Genomic DNA, 15,347 nt, shown 5'->3' with positions numbered 1-15,347 from the left:
GTAGTCATTATGCAGATGTCCAGTGCTAAAAGAATTCCTTATTGACAATTCATTGAATTTCTTGAATATGTAATACCAGTGGGAGCTCTACTAGTAAAGTGAAGTTGTACACCTAACCTTAAAGTCAATAATTTGAATTGTTTCTTTTAGTCTCTATCATCTGTACTGTATATAGCGCCAGCAATACAAATTTTACTGAAATTGCCACACAGATTTTAACTTTTCACCTGGATTGATTTGATTAATGATACACTTAGAGAGTCAGATTTATTTACGCAGTACAGACTTTATTGAAAGAGAGTCTGGGCTCAATCCTGTTCTCATTGAAGTTTATGTGAGCAGGGCTGAATCCTGTAGCCTTGAAATTTAAACACCAAGAAGTTCTAACGGCCAAAACCTACATTTTGGACTTCGACAAATTTAGTGGTAACCTTTTATTATTGATGATAATACTCTGCATTTGTTTAGCTCCTTTCAGCAGAGAATCTCAAAGCCCTTTACAAAACACTCTTTTTAGCATTTGTAAAGGTCTTTCAAATTCAGGGAGTAACAATGCAAAGTAAGCTCTTCAGGGCAGGTCTGTCTCTTTCTGTGGGACTTTTACTTTTATTCTATGTATGTGCAGCACCTAACACAATGGCATCCTGATCTATAATACAAATAATATTTACAGTAATATTATAATTAATAAAGGGATGCTAGTTAGTTTGTCACAGTCTCATATGCATGGGTGAAAGTAACTTAAAGGACTTACCCATACTCTGGAGTCCTGAGCAGGGGGCGGGGCCTCAACCAGAAGGGGCGGGGCCTCAACCAGAAGGGGGCGGGGCCTTTAGAGCCCGGACCCTTTAAATCACTGCTGGAGCTACGAGCTGCAGAGGCGGCTGGAGGCCCCGGGGTTCGGGGGCCATTTAAAGGGCCCGGGTCGCCAGCTGCCGCTGCCGCCCCGGGCCCTTTAAATCACCGCCTGAGCCCCACTGCCGGAGCCCACGGAGATTTAAAGGGCCCGGGGCGGTAGCAGCGGCCAGAGCCCCGGACCCTTTAAATCACCGCCTAAGCCCTGCTGCCGGAGTCCTGGGGTAGCTCTCCACAGCGGAGCCCCGGGCCCTTTAAATCATCGCTGGAGCCCCGGGGGTCCCGTCCACGTCCACTACCCGGAGGCTCCGGCAGCGGGGCTCTGGCAGCAATGTAAAGGGCCCGGGCTACAGCTGCTGCTGGGAGCCTTAGGCCTTTTAAATTGCCTCCTGGGGAAGCCGGTCTGGTACGGCATACAGGCTCTTGCGTACCGGGGTGTACTGGCTTACTTTCACCTTTGCTCATATGTAGAATGTATTGTTGTAGACGTGTTGGTCACACAATATTAGAGAGTTGGTGAAGAAGAGCTCTGTGTAGTTCAAAATCTTGTCTCTTTCACCAACAGAAGTTGGTCCAGTAAAATATATTACCTCACCCACCTTGTCTCTCTATTATGTAGACAGTGATAATTGGGTTTAAATACAGCTTGGGGCTAGGCTACAGTCTTTTAGTAGTATTATACCCATTTTCCAGATAGTGTGTGTGTGGGGGGGAAACAAGGATGTTAAGTGACTGCCAAGGTCATATAGAAAGCTTGTATTAGAGCCAGTGAAAGAATTTGGGAGTCTTGGCTTCATCCCTTGCTCTAGCCCTGCAAATACATTGCCTCCTTTAGCCTTAGGGGTCAGATTTATAAAGATGTGCATGTCCTTTTGTATGTGCCTTGAATAGTCTTATTAAAATGTTTATGTCTGTTCTGTGATAATAATATGAACCTAAATGTGTTAATTTGTGAGGTCCTTATTTGGGTTTGTTAGTACAGAAATAGAAGTCAGGTTCTGGAACAAAGAGAGTGCTAATTTGCTTTGGACATAATTAAGCATTTGCAGTAAAGGCTGGTTTATCTATTGTGCACATAGATTGTAACAAACCTGCTGATAAACTGTCTGCTCTAGTGGTTTTGCTAGGCTGGAAGGCTTGTTGACTTGCAAAATTTCATTTTCAGTAAGATTTCTGGGGAAATTTTTAATTTTCAAAAGGATTTGATGTTTTTGTGCATCTCTTGGCAGTGTGTGCTAAGACTACATGAGAAAGATTTATATTTTGAGGGTAGTATTGGAAAAGTGTGAATGGACTAGGTCTTCAGGTGTAAAGGGATTTATTTATTTAATGGCATTCTGCATTATATCACCTTTTTGTTTTTATTACTGAAGTAGCATGTGCTGTTTCTCTTGTCATAATCAGGCATGTAATTGGCTATTCTTATCTCTCCATCCATAGCTCCTTTGTTTTGCTTTGAGCAACAGCCTTCAGTATCTCTCCACTGAAGCTTATTTTTTTGTTCTGTCTTGTGTACAATTGGCGATAAGCAGATCGTACCTTGGCTTTCCTATTGTGAAACTTGTTTTTTTAATATTATCATTATGTTGTGTTTGTGTTACTATAGTGAATCAGAAGCAAAAAGTGTTATGTGGGGCTTTAATCATTGCCTTGAAGGCTTCTCACAGTATGTTGGACATTGCAGATTAATGTCAAAGAAATTTTTGACTTTTTAAAAATCCCTATAATGTTCAAAGAGTTGGTTAGTAACTGGAGCTGGGTCACAACATCACAGAACATAACATAAGAACGGCCATACTGGTCAGACCAAAGGTCCATCTAGCCCAGTATCCTGTCTTCTGACAGTGGCCAATGCCAGGTGGCACAGAGGGAATGAACAGAACAGGTAATCTTCAAGTGATCCATTCCCTGTCACCCATTCCCAGCTTTTGGCAAACAGAGGCTAGGGACACTATCCCTGCCCATTCTAGCTAATAGCCATTGTTGGACCTATCCTCCATGAACTTATCTAATTCTTTTTTTGAACCCTATTATAGTCTTGGCCTTCACAACATCCTCTGGCAAAGAGTTCCACAGGTTGACTGTGCGTTGTGTGAAGAAATACTTCTTTTTGTTTGGTTTAAACCTGCTGCCTATTAATTTCATTTGGTGACCCCTAGTTCTTGTGTTATGAGAAGGAGCAAATAACACTTATTTACTTTCTCCACACCTGTCATGATTTTATATAATTCTACACAGTTTGTGTTTCTCAGGAGAAACCTGTGTTGAGAAAACTATTAATAATGGGAAATGTTCCAAGCAGTTTCTAGTTAGAAAGCATAGTCCCCTCTGTTCTGTATTATTAATAATTATTTATTTACCAATAATGCAGTAGGCTCGAGAGGTTTCAGCCAAATCAGGGCCTCATTCTAGCGCATAAGGAAGCAGTTTATACCAACTGCTTCCTTTGTCCACTAACCTGTGTTGTTGTTTTTTTGGCATGCTCAAAACTCATATTGACTTAAATGTTACAGTAACTCCTCACTTAACGTTGTATTATGTTCCTGAAAAATGTGACTTTAAGTGAAACGATGTTAAGCGAATCCAATTTCCCCATAAGAAATAATGTAAAGGGGGGGGGGTTAGGTTCCAGGGCAGCTTCCCCTACTCTGCAAGCACCAGGGGCGGGGGGCTTAACCCTCAGCCTGCCTACTCCACCCCTTCCCCCAAGCCCCCAACCTTGACCCGCCTCTTCTCCCCCCCACCTCCTCCCCATTTACTTCGCATGCTGCATCCTGGCTCCTCCCCCATCCCTCCCCTCCCTTCTAAACGCCGCAAGCCAGCTGATTGCCACGTTCGGGAGGCAGGGGAGGGAGGGGGGAGGCGCACTGAGTCCTCGCTCCTCCCCCCTCCCTCCTGCCCAGGCAATCAGCTGGCTTGCGGCGTTCGGGAGGCAGGGGAGGGAAGGGGAGCCTGCGCGCCGAGTCCTCACTCCTCCCCCCTCCCTCCTGCCTCCAAAACACCGCAAGCCAGCTGATTGCCACCGGCAGGAGGCAGGGAAGGGAGGAGGGAGGCGCGCCGAGTCCTCGCTCCTCCCTCCTCCCTCCTGCCTGGGGCAATCAGCTGGCTTGTGGCGTTTAGGAGGCAGGAGGGAGGGGGGAGGAGTGAGGACTCGGCGCAGGCTCCCCCTTCCTCCCTCCCTGCCTCCTGCCCGGGGCAATCAGCTGGCTTGCGGCGTTCGGGAGGCAGGGGAGGGAGGTGGAGCTCCTTGCTCCTCCCCCCTCCCTCCTGCCTCCAAAATGCCGCAAGCCAGCTGATTGCCGTGGGCAGGAGGTGAGGGAAGGAGGGGGGAGGCGCTGATCCGGGGGGTCTGCCGGCGGCCGGGAGGCGCTGGGGGGGCAGGGCGTAGGGAGGCTGCTAGCTGTGGAGAAAGCAGACAGCCAAACAACGTAAGAGTGGAGCATTGCACAACTTTAAATGAGTATGTTCCCTAATTGATCAGCAACGTAACAACGAAACAACGTTAAGCAGGACGACTTTAAGTGAGGAGATACTGTACTTAATACCACTTAGGCTTTCTTTTTCCCAAACAAGGGTCCCGATCCTGCTTTTTATTGCACACCTCAGATTCCAATGGCCTTCAGTGAAAGTTTGGGGTGCACAAGGAAAGCAGGAATAGAATCCTTATTGAGCAAAAACAAAATTTAAGTGATATTAGACAGCAGAAAGACAGATCACAATGGCTTCTGCAAGATGAAATAAGGGTCTGAAAACAGGTAAGGTGAAAGTGGCCCTACTGATGTATGTGTCTCTTCTTCTCTGAGCAGTTGCATATGTCCATTACACTAGGTGCATCCACACCTTGTGCATCGGTGAGTTCTCCCCAGCAGTACATGTAGGGGAAGCCATGCTGTGCCCTGATGTCCCTCATGCTCCCAAGCAAGGCTATAAAGGGCAGAGCTGCCCCTGCCCATTCTTCAGTTCCTTCCTACTGTCCATGGCTGGTGGTCAGCACATACTGTGCTTCAGCTCGTTCCTCCTGTGAACTTGCCTTTCTAGCTAGTTGTAAGCCTAGCTCTGGTTAGTGGTACTTATTTGAGTCCCTTAGGCCCTCTTTTCTTTCAGTTACTACTGCATCAAAGGAAGACGTGAGTATGGGGAAAGCAGACCTGCAGTCCCTCTCTGATAGGGTTGCCAGGTGTCCGGTTTTCAATCAGAACACCCGGTCAAAAAGGGACCCTGGTGGCTCCGGTCATCATCGCTAACCAGGCCTTTAAAAGTCCGGTCGGTGGCACAGCGGGGCTAAGGCAGGCTCCCTGCCTGCCGTGGCACTGCACGGCTCCCAGAAGCAGCGGCATGTCCCCCCTCCGGCTCCTACGAGTAGGGGCAGCCAGGGGGCTCCGCATGCTGCCCCAGCCCCAAGCGCCGGCTCTGCAGCTCCCGTTGGCTAGGAACCACAGCCAGTGGGAGATGCAGGGACGGTGCCTGTGGACAGGGCAGCGTGCAGAGCCACTTGGCCACGCCTCCGTGTAGGAACTGGAGAAGGGACATACTGCTGCTTCCGGGAGCTGGCTGAAGTAAGCCTGCACCCTTGACCCCCTCCCGTGCCCCAACCCCTGCCCCAGCCCTGATCCACCGCCCGCCCTCCAAACCCCTCAGTCCCATCCCGGAGCACCCTCCTGCACCCCAAATCCCTCATCCCCGGTCCCACACCTCACCCACCTCACCCACCCTTGCACCCCAACCCCCTGCCTGAGCCCAGAGCCCCCTCCCATACTTTGAACCATTCGGCTCCACCCTCCAGCCCGGAGCCCCCTCCTGCACTGCAAACCCTTCATCCCTGGCCCCATCTCAGAGCCCGCACCCCCGGCTGGAGTCCTCACCCCCTCCCGCATCCCAACCCACTGCCTCAGCCCGGAGCCCCCTCCCAAACCCTGAACTCCTCATTTCTGGCCCCACCCCAGAGCCCACACCCCCAGCTGGAGCCCTCACTCCTTCCTGCACCCCAACCCCCTGTCCCTGTCCGGTGAAAATGAGCGAGTGAGTGAGGGTGGGGAGAGCAATCAACAGAGGAAAGGGGATGGAGTGAGCAGGGGCCGGGGCCTCAGAGAAGGGGCGGAGCCTCAGAGAAGGGGCAGGGCAGGGGCGTGGCCTCGGAGGAGGGTTGGGGCAAGGGTGTTCAGTTTTGTGCGAGTAAAAAGTTGGCAACCCTACTCTCTGATGAGGCTCCTAGCTCCACCTCCATTAAAAGCAGCTAGGGAGTCACCTAATATAATGGACATATGCAGTCACTCGAAGAAGAAGAAAAAACGATTACTCATTTCTTGTAACAGCTGTTCTTCAAAATGTGTTGCGTAAGTCCATTACACCAATGGCTCCCAACCTTTCCATTTTACTGTGCCCCTTTCAGGAATCTGATTTGCCTTGTGTACCCCAAGTTTCACCTCACATAAAAAACTACTTGTTTACAAAATCAGATATAAAAATACAAAACTGTCACAGCACACTATTACTGAAAAATTGCTTACCTTCTCGTTTTTACCATATCATTATAAAATAATCCAATTGGAATATAAATATTGTACTTATATTTCACTGCATAGTCTACAGAGCAGTATAAACAAGACATTGTATGAAATTTTAGTTTGTACTGACTTTGCTAGTGCTTTTTATGTAGCCTGTTGTAAAACTAGGCAAATATCTAGATGAGTTGATGTATCCCCCAGAAGACATCTGCGTATCCCCAGGCGAACACGTACCCCTGGCTGAGAACCACTGCATTACACGACCTGTCTTTCGTCCCCAGCACATGGGAGTCTGTCATCTAAGATTCTGGTATGAAGGAACTGAAGGATGGGTGGGATGTCTCCACCCTTCATATTCTCATCTTGGAGCACGAGGGATGCCTCTAGGGTACAGCTCACCTAGTGTAATGGACATATGCAACACAACTGGAGAACAACTGTTATGAGCAGTCAGTAACTGATTCTTTCCCACTCCATGCCATATTCTGGTGCCTGCCCTGTGGTCCCTTCATATCATCAGATGATATTGTATATTTTAAAAATGATTTCTTCCAGCAAGTTGTGAGAATTACTCTGTAAGAATGGGTGTTAACTAGTTCTGATACGCAATCTCTGTCAGCAGCATGGACACCATTTTTCCATGTTCTTACATAGTCACTATTTCCTAACAACTAAACCAATAGAGGCTTGATCCCACAAGAGGCTGAGCATCTGGTCTTGATACAGCAAAACGCTTAATCATGTGCTTAACTTTAACTTTAAGTACATGAGGAGTCTTACTGAAGTTAAGTAAGTCTTACTGGATCAGGACCACAGTACTGCTCAGTAGCTGTCGGATTCAACCCTAAGTGAGTTCTTGGGGAGGCAGGATGGTCTGCTGTTAAGACAGAAGACTGGGAGCCGGAAGAGCTGGATGCTATTCCAGGCTCAGCTACAGACTTCCTGTGTGACTTTGGTCAAGCATAAATATCTCTGAATTTCAGGTTCTCAACTGTGAAATTAGATGAGCTAATAATATTTACCTACCTACATATCAATCTCAAAGAGATGCCTTGTGGGACTTATTTAATTAGTTTTTGTAAAGCATTTTGAGATTCTTAGATGGAAGATGCTCTAAAAGAGCAAAGGATTATTTATTACCCAGATACACCTAGAGACAAATATTTTAATAATGTTGTACAGTACTCCAAGTTCCTGGATGGGAGGATGGGTAAGTTTTACTTTATTAATTAAGGGCTCCATTTTGCTATTAACTTCAATGAGAGGAGGATTGGGGCCAGATTTATAACCAGAATAAAGTTTATTCTGGCTTAATAGGAGGGCACCTATTCTCAGCTCATTGCTTCTGGTTCTTTCTTTCTTTCTTTCTTTCTTTCTTTCTTTCTTTCTTTCTTTCTTTCTTTCTTTCTTTCTCTCTTGCTTTTGCATTCATGCAGAATATGTTGCTAGGTTTATTCCATACAGTAAATTGAAAACAATTGCTTACAATCAAACTGCAGTCAATCTTTTATAGTAAGGACTTTTTAAGATGATCTGCTTATCTGTCATTAACTAGTGTGACTTCACATTTGTCCCTTCATATCTAGAACTAATAGAGACAATAAACCTTGCCTAAAGTGGCAAATAATGAGAAAACTGATACCATTGTATCATGGAAAAATGATTTCAAATACATCTCTGATATAATATTTAGCAGGAAATATAAGAATAGGTTGGAAATGACATCTGTGAAGTCTGCAACATACATAATAGAGTAAACTCTCCTAACTACATAGCAACCATACGCTGCAAGGTTTAACCAATTCACCATGTACCATGGTTTCAGTATACATTTCTCATCTTGTATTTCAAAGTTACTGCAATAGTGGGTGTGCTTATTAGATTCATGTAAAGCTCTTAACACAAATGGGAGCCTGATCTTAGTTGAGGCCTCTAAGTGTATTATAAAAGAAATAAATTATACTAATTAATAATATTTGTTGCTCTGTTTTCTGGGAGAAAACTATCCCGCAGTAGAATTAAAAGGAAACTAATGAAAATTCAAGCCAAGTACAGAGAGCACCTTTAAATAGTTCCATAACAACAAAAATCCTACACCTACCCTGAAAGGTAATGTAGAGTCCCTAACCAGGAGTTTAAAATACAGTATGATATCCTGTCACCCGCACTGTGTAATCCAGCCCAAGTGCAAAGTCTGTGACTTCCTATCTCCAAAACAGGCAGTATCAAGCATCCAGAGCTGAACACTCCAGAACTCTGGGATATGAAATCCAGATCCAAATTCAAATAGGCAATATTCAGGTTGATAGGTTTCAGACCATTAACGAGAGAGGTTTTTTAGCTGTGAACTAGAATCCAGTTCCAGAACAATGGCTTGGGTTTATCTCTAATGCAATATTATATTCCTTGTATTTTTTAAAATAAAAATCCTCCTGGGTGCACTGCAATATAGCAAGTTAAGCTACTTGTAGATTTTTCTACAAGTTAGAGGAATCTCTGTCCCAGATCCACGAGAGAACTATTAGACCACAGCTGGTCACAAACTGCTCTTACACTAGGTCACCAGGAAATAAACTGTAAGACTGCATGGGCACAGGTTCAATTCTGTAAACTACCTGCCGCTCAGCAACCCTTATAATAGTTGTTGCCCCTGTCCTTCAGAAGTTAATTTTGGTGTTGATTGCCTGACATAAAACCCAAATAGCTTTTTTTACTGTTTTCTCAGGATTTTCCCTTTTCATTGTGGCTTTATTCATCTTTAAACAATATTACCTTAAAGAAACACATTTGCAGTAAACTTGTAGGTGCAATGGGATTATTCATAAAAATAAAACTGCTATGATTGCTCACAGAAAAACTATCTACAATGCATCTCTGCTGACTTACTCGCTGGTTGCTAGGCTTCTCTTTCTCTTTACCATTGTAAAATGTTAATCTCACAGTTGTAAAACTTAATGGAGGGGAAAGGAAATAAGGAGAAAAAAAAGCATGTCATTGGGAAGTCCACCTTTTATACTCAGAAGTAAAGGCAAAGCAAAAATAAAATTATGGGTCCCAGTCCAGTAAAGAAAACCCTGGGGCAGGAGCCCTGTGTCTGTACAGAACCTCATTGTGCACAGGTGTCCTCCTGCATGGGTCTTTTTAGGGCAGTGGAATAGTGAACTTAATCAGAGTTACTGTCTCTAATTCTAGAAGAATTCTGTCTGAGTTACATGTGCAAAATGCCACCCTTTTGAGGATATGGATGAGTTTGTTGTGAAGTGTTTTAGGTCACTGCCGGGAAAAACTGATTATGTAATGCCATAAATGGCACTCTTGCTTTTTAGGTGATGCATGTTCGTTAGTTTCGTTGTGGGTGGGTTGCTCTGTCTCTGCATTTGGTTCCCCAAGTGGGCCTGTTTAGGCGGCGGTACTGAGGGAAGCACAGTGCCTTGCAGAATCCACCCTTTTAATTCTTACTGTCTCTCTTACACAGCTGGTCCCACATGAAGTATAGCTTTGTACTTTCCATGAATTTCCTTATGACTTTCAAATACAGTCTTATTTCAACATTTCCTTATTCACTGTCCATCATAATAACTGTGACTTTTTTTTTTTTTTTTTTTTAATTAATGGAGATATCCCATCTCCTAGAACTGGAAGGGACCTTGAAAAGTTATCGAGTCCAGCCCCCTGCCTTCACTAGGCAGGACCAATTTTGATTTTGCCCCAGATCCCTAAGTGGCCCCCTCAAGGATTGAATTCACAACCCTGGGTTTAGCAGGCCAATGCTCAAACCACTGAGCTATCCCTCCCCCCAGACTTGCTTTATCTGAAGTAGAAGCTAAATATCTATGCAGGAAATACATTTTAGAAAATGTTCTTTGTCATTCTTCTCGTAGTTACAGGTAATGTTTCCCAGAATAGATATCCTAGCTGAACAATATGCCTTCTGCATTATCATCACATTAACAATAAGCAATTGCCTTTTTAATGCGCTCTTCCATATATTGTTTAAAAAATTACAGAAAAGGGGGAACGTGGGATTAAGTATTATGGGCCTGATTCTGATCTCTCACCATTTTTACTATAGTGTAACGCCATTAACTTCAGTGAAATTATTACCATTTTACATCAGTATAACTGAAACCAGAATCAGGCATTGTATAAGAAAATGATACATTAATAAAATAGTGTTACCCATTCAGTGGATTATAGTGCACCAGGAAAATACTCTGATATTTCTGAGCTCAAGAGTTTCTGATGTGAATCTCTGATTTTGCCTGAATTCATTTCAAGCCTTAGATACCATGGTGATTGGTGCTATATAAAAATATAAGTGAAATAGATACTTAAAAACACATGCTGGTCTTGGTCTTGTTAGTCCTTACACAATACATATGATAGTCATTGGGCCTCAGCATCAGGGTGAGCGAAGGTAGACAAAAGTCAGAGTTACTGCACTGAGAAGCAGTAAGTCCCAAACCGCCCACATTCCTACTTCTCTAACTGAAGGGTAAAAGGTGGGCCAGATATAGGCAACAAATGAATGCGTCTGAGGAGACCTGGGATAAGTGTGATCCCCTGCATGTTTAACTATGTGTTCTTCTCTAGACGTTGCTCTGTAGAAGTGACTGTAGATAGTTCATTAGAGCACAGGGCAGCTCCATGCATAGTGAGGCTCTGTTGAAGCATAAAATTGGCTGTTGACCATTAAAAAAAGAAATAAAGCTAGACAGTACTGTTGTGCAACTGACATGTCGACATTGGCTTAAAAGATATATGGACACAGTCAATCTGATCATCAAAACGTGGCCAAGCAAAAACACTGTATCAACAGCCGGGCTTTTTGCTGTAGCATATTTTAGTTTTCTTTAAGCATTCATTTTGGGGGGGAAAGTACTGTATTTACACATATATTATATTTAACAATTTCCTCTAGCTGTATATCTATCTTAAGGAAGCAGATCTCATTGCTTTAAAAAAAAAGTGTATTGACATACAGTAATAGAAGGCCATGAGTAAATTCCACAATCCAAGTTAAAGATCCTGTCTTCTGGCCTGATCAGTACAGCACAGAATAGGCTTCAACACTGGGAGTGAGGCAAGGTAAGCACAAGAGAGGCAAATCTTGGCATTAGCGACTGATGGCTGCAGCTTGTCCCTGTGGGATAGTACCAGAGTGAGATGTTTAATAATTAAAGCATGTATGTATTCAAGAGAGAATATGGAGGTGAAATGAAATGGAATAGGTACTGAGAGAAAAAAGTGCTTTAATGAAATGCTTTATTATAAACTACTTTATCCAAAGGGATTAGATGGCTCAGAGAATCAGAGAGTCAATACCTCATTTCCACTGATCTGAATCTATCCCAGCTGGGGTGTGAGCAACGTATCATGTAAATGGACAGCTACTGGTCTATGTGAAATGAGCTGTTGTTCTTAGTGTGAGTCCTGGAGGATAAGTCTCCATGGTACAAAATCCATCACCACAATTGGCTCACCTTAGTCACTTTAGCAGAGAGATTCCAGCCCAGAGAGTGGGTGTATTAACCCTCCACCAACTTTATTCATCATACCCAGAGTGCAGAGAACTTACACAGCCTGCTGCTGAATATATGCCCCTCAAAACTAAATAACCTGGCCTCGGGATTTGGCCCAATATGCAGAATCTAAAATGTTCAGTTTGTTAATTAAAAACTCTGCCACTTTTATCCTCCATCCTCCTTCCCAAGAACCAAGTGTTCAGAAAACAGGGAAAGGAGAACGTGGGGCCAGGCGACATGCAGCGGTAGGGGGGGTTGCACTATTTCCTGCACTTTAGTTTTGGAAATTTTCTTCTGTTACTTGTTTGGGGGTGTTGTAATGGCACCTGGCCTGCCTAGCAACGGGTGACTGTTGGATCGTTTTAGCACATTTACAAATAAACCCTTTTATGTCATCAAGAAAGTTTATTGGTATCACTGCATCACATCATACAATCATGATTTGAGATAAAGCTAAAAACATGATCAGCAGCAATTATACATTACTAAGCAAACACTGTTCTTCTGTGCAGTTAGGTACAGTTAATTCAATAACTTCCTTATATGAACCCATACTGTAATTCTCACCACCCAATTCATTGTTCATCCTGTCATTCATAAGTACATTGCATGGCAGTCAAGCCCACACCCCTCCCAAGCACTGACACCTCCCCCCAAATTAATTAGCTCCTTTACCCCCACAAGCACATTTTTATAGGTACTATTCCCCCTCTTCCGCTGGGCCATGCAAGTCCATATTGTGATTCTAGCTTGTTCCCCGTGATACCTCCCTGGAGATATTCTGATCAAATAAGGGGATCACAAGTCTCATACCCCACTCCAATCTGGGTTGAGGTGGGTGAGTGTGACCTTTGGCCATTTTGGAAAGTCCCCTCTCTTACTGATCATTCTGTAATAATATATGTCACCAGATCTGCTTTAAAAATACAGAAAACATAGCATTTAACAGATGACTCCACAGATGTGGTTTCAGCCCCACCTCCTTTGGGGTACTGGTTAAAGGGTGCAAATGAGCTAAGTTCCTCAAGTCCACTATATGTTCTGGATGTGATCAATGACCTAATATGAACTATTGAAATCTTTTTCTTCTCACATTTTCACTTCTCCATATTTCATTCTCTCAGCATTTCTTAAAATATTCTGGGCTTTTTACTGGCAAAGGATTAGGGCATTAACAATCATTTTACTTTACCTCTGATTATCAAAGCTATCTTATATTCTATTAATATAAACTGTACTTAAGGTAGAGAAACATTAAGAGTTTTCAGAGCAGCAACATTGAAGTTTATAGACCAGGCTTCACTCAGATAGTCCCATTTCCTTCACACTTTACCCACTCCTCTTTACCATGAATAGTTTTGCAATGGCTACATCTGTGGCAGTAACATTGCATGTTCACTCTTTGGATTTATTTTTGGAAAGTGTTGAAGTGGCGCTGATAGACAGTAACAGTTGTCTATTTGGAAAAAGGGCTCTGTAAATATATTTTCTCATCAAGGTTATGTATATCACACCGTTGGAAGGCACCCATGGGCCTTATTCTCGATCCTGTGCTCAGGCTTTTGAACCTCGTGGCACAGAGAACATCCTTACACTGTATCGTATCAGACCTCACTTGAAGTCAGCTTTACAAATATTCTTGCCCAGCAGGATGATATTCTAATGGATTGCAAATCATCCTTCCCATGTAATGCATACGTCCCATTGTTCTCACAATGCAATCTTAATTCTGATGATTTTTGTAATAGCTGTTTATAGTTCTTGTTTAAAACTTTGTGCAGGAAGCTATGCTCATAATCCATGGGAGTACATCAGCACATCAATACCTACTGGACAGGAAAACTATCACTTCGGTGCTTTCCCCATCCCTAGGGCTGCTGGGGGCTGATTCAGCTGCTAGCACACCTTATAGCAGCCTCAGGGGTGCTATAACTTAGACTGGTTGATAATGGCCCTCCACTACGTCACCCAAAGATTGCAGAGGTGAGAGAGTATGGTAAACTGATCACGGGTGGGGTTTACGGGGAGTGGCCAAAGTGTGTCTAGGATCACTGGCTGATGTAACAGCCCCCATCCTGAGCATGCTGTAAGTTGGGCTGGGGCTTGACACAGCCCAGGGGAACGAGACAGACAAAGGTGGCATAGCATGCTGTCCTTAACCATGTGCAAGTTGACCAACTCTATGCCACATAACCTTCCAATTACAGGTATTACATAAATAGCAATTAGTACACACCAAATGTTACAATCATTTGTATTTTATTTGCTTAAAGTACTTCAGATATTTTATTAGTAGTGCAACATGATAAAGAGGCTGGGTAATCAAGAGCATATTTATCTCTCTGGTAACCTTTTTCTCCCCCCCCCCTTCATTTTACTTGGAGCAAGAAAAACAGTTTCATTGGTTGGGGCTGTAATTATAGTAAACTAATAGCCAGCTAGCTGCTGCATTTTCATACTAAGTATTGTGAATGTGTTGTGAGCTGTTCTCTCACCTGAAAATAATTATTTTTTACACAAAGTTTAAGACACATAGGGACTGATTTTACAAACACTACAGTGCATAATGCTTACCACCCTGACTAGTCCCAAGGAGTTTAGGAAGAAGCATAATATCTGGTAGCAGTTACAAGATAAGCCAATAGATAACAATGCTGCCTCTGAGATCGTACTCTCTAAAAACTCTTCACATGAACACCCTGTTTGAAACAGGATTTTGCAAAAGTAAAGAACCCAACTCCTCCAAAAGCACCACCCCACACAAAAGCCTCCCATTTCTCCTAGTTTCTTATTCATTATTTGGACCCAACTGGCAACTATTTCTCCACCTAAAGAAGGCTTCCACAGAGAGATCCACTATTATTATTGTTTGTATAACGGTAGTACGTAGGACCCCTCGTCAGGGGCCAGGACCCTATTGTGCTGGGTGCTGTACAAACAGAACAAAAACGGTCTCTGTCCCGAAGAGCTCACAGTCTGGTGGAGGAAGGGATATAACACACAAGCAGAGTGAACAATGTGATGGTTCCACAATTTTTTGGTGTGTGGGGTGGGTTTAGTTAGTGGGGAATATGCTACAGTGAAGGGAGAGAGGTAAGAGGAGTGACGCTGAGGTGAACAGCCTCTGAGGGAGATGGAGGATTGAAGCAAACAGCCAGTCAGCACAGGGCAGAGAAAGTCTAGTCAAAACTGTAGAAAGGTTTCCAAAGGTCCCTGCTTTAGCTGCTTCTGCTCCCATCTAACAGAGGTTTTTATTAGAAGTTTTTCCCCCTGCAATATTGCTGGTTGTTACAGGCTTGTAGTGATGAGTTTCAGCAATTTAAGTATTGGAAGAGAACGGCCCTTGAACAAAATAAGTAAATAAAAGATTTCCATCACAGAATGCAATGAAGACAAATCAAGGCACCCTCCCCATGACCTTCAGGAGAGAGACTGAAATCTCATCAACATCCAAACTGATTTA

The sequence above is a fragment of the Emys orbicularis genome, chromosome 5, assembly GCF_028017835.1.
Source record: "Emys orbicularis isolate rEmyOrb1 chromosome 5, rEmyOrb1.hap1, whole genome shotgun sequence".
Classification (NCBI taxonomy): domain Eukaryota; kingdom Metazoa; phylum Chordata; order Testudines; family Emydidae; genus Emys; species Emys orbicularis.
Note: the sequence above shows the minus strand (reverse complement) of the source record.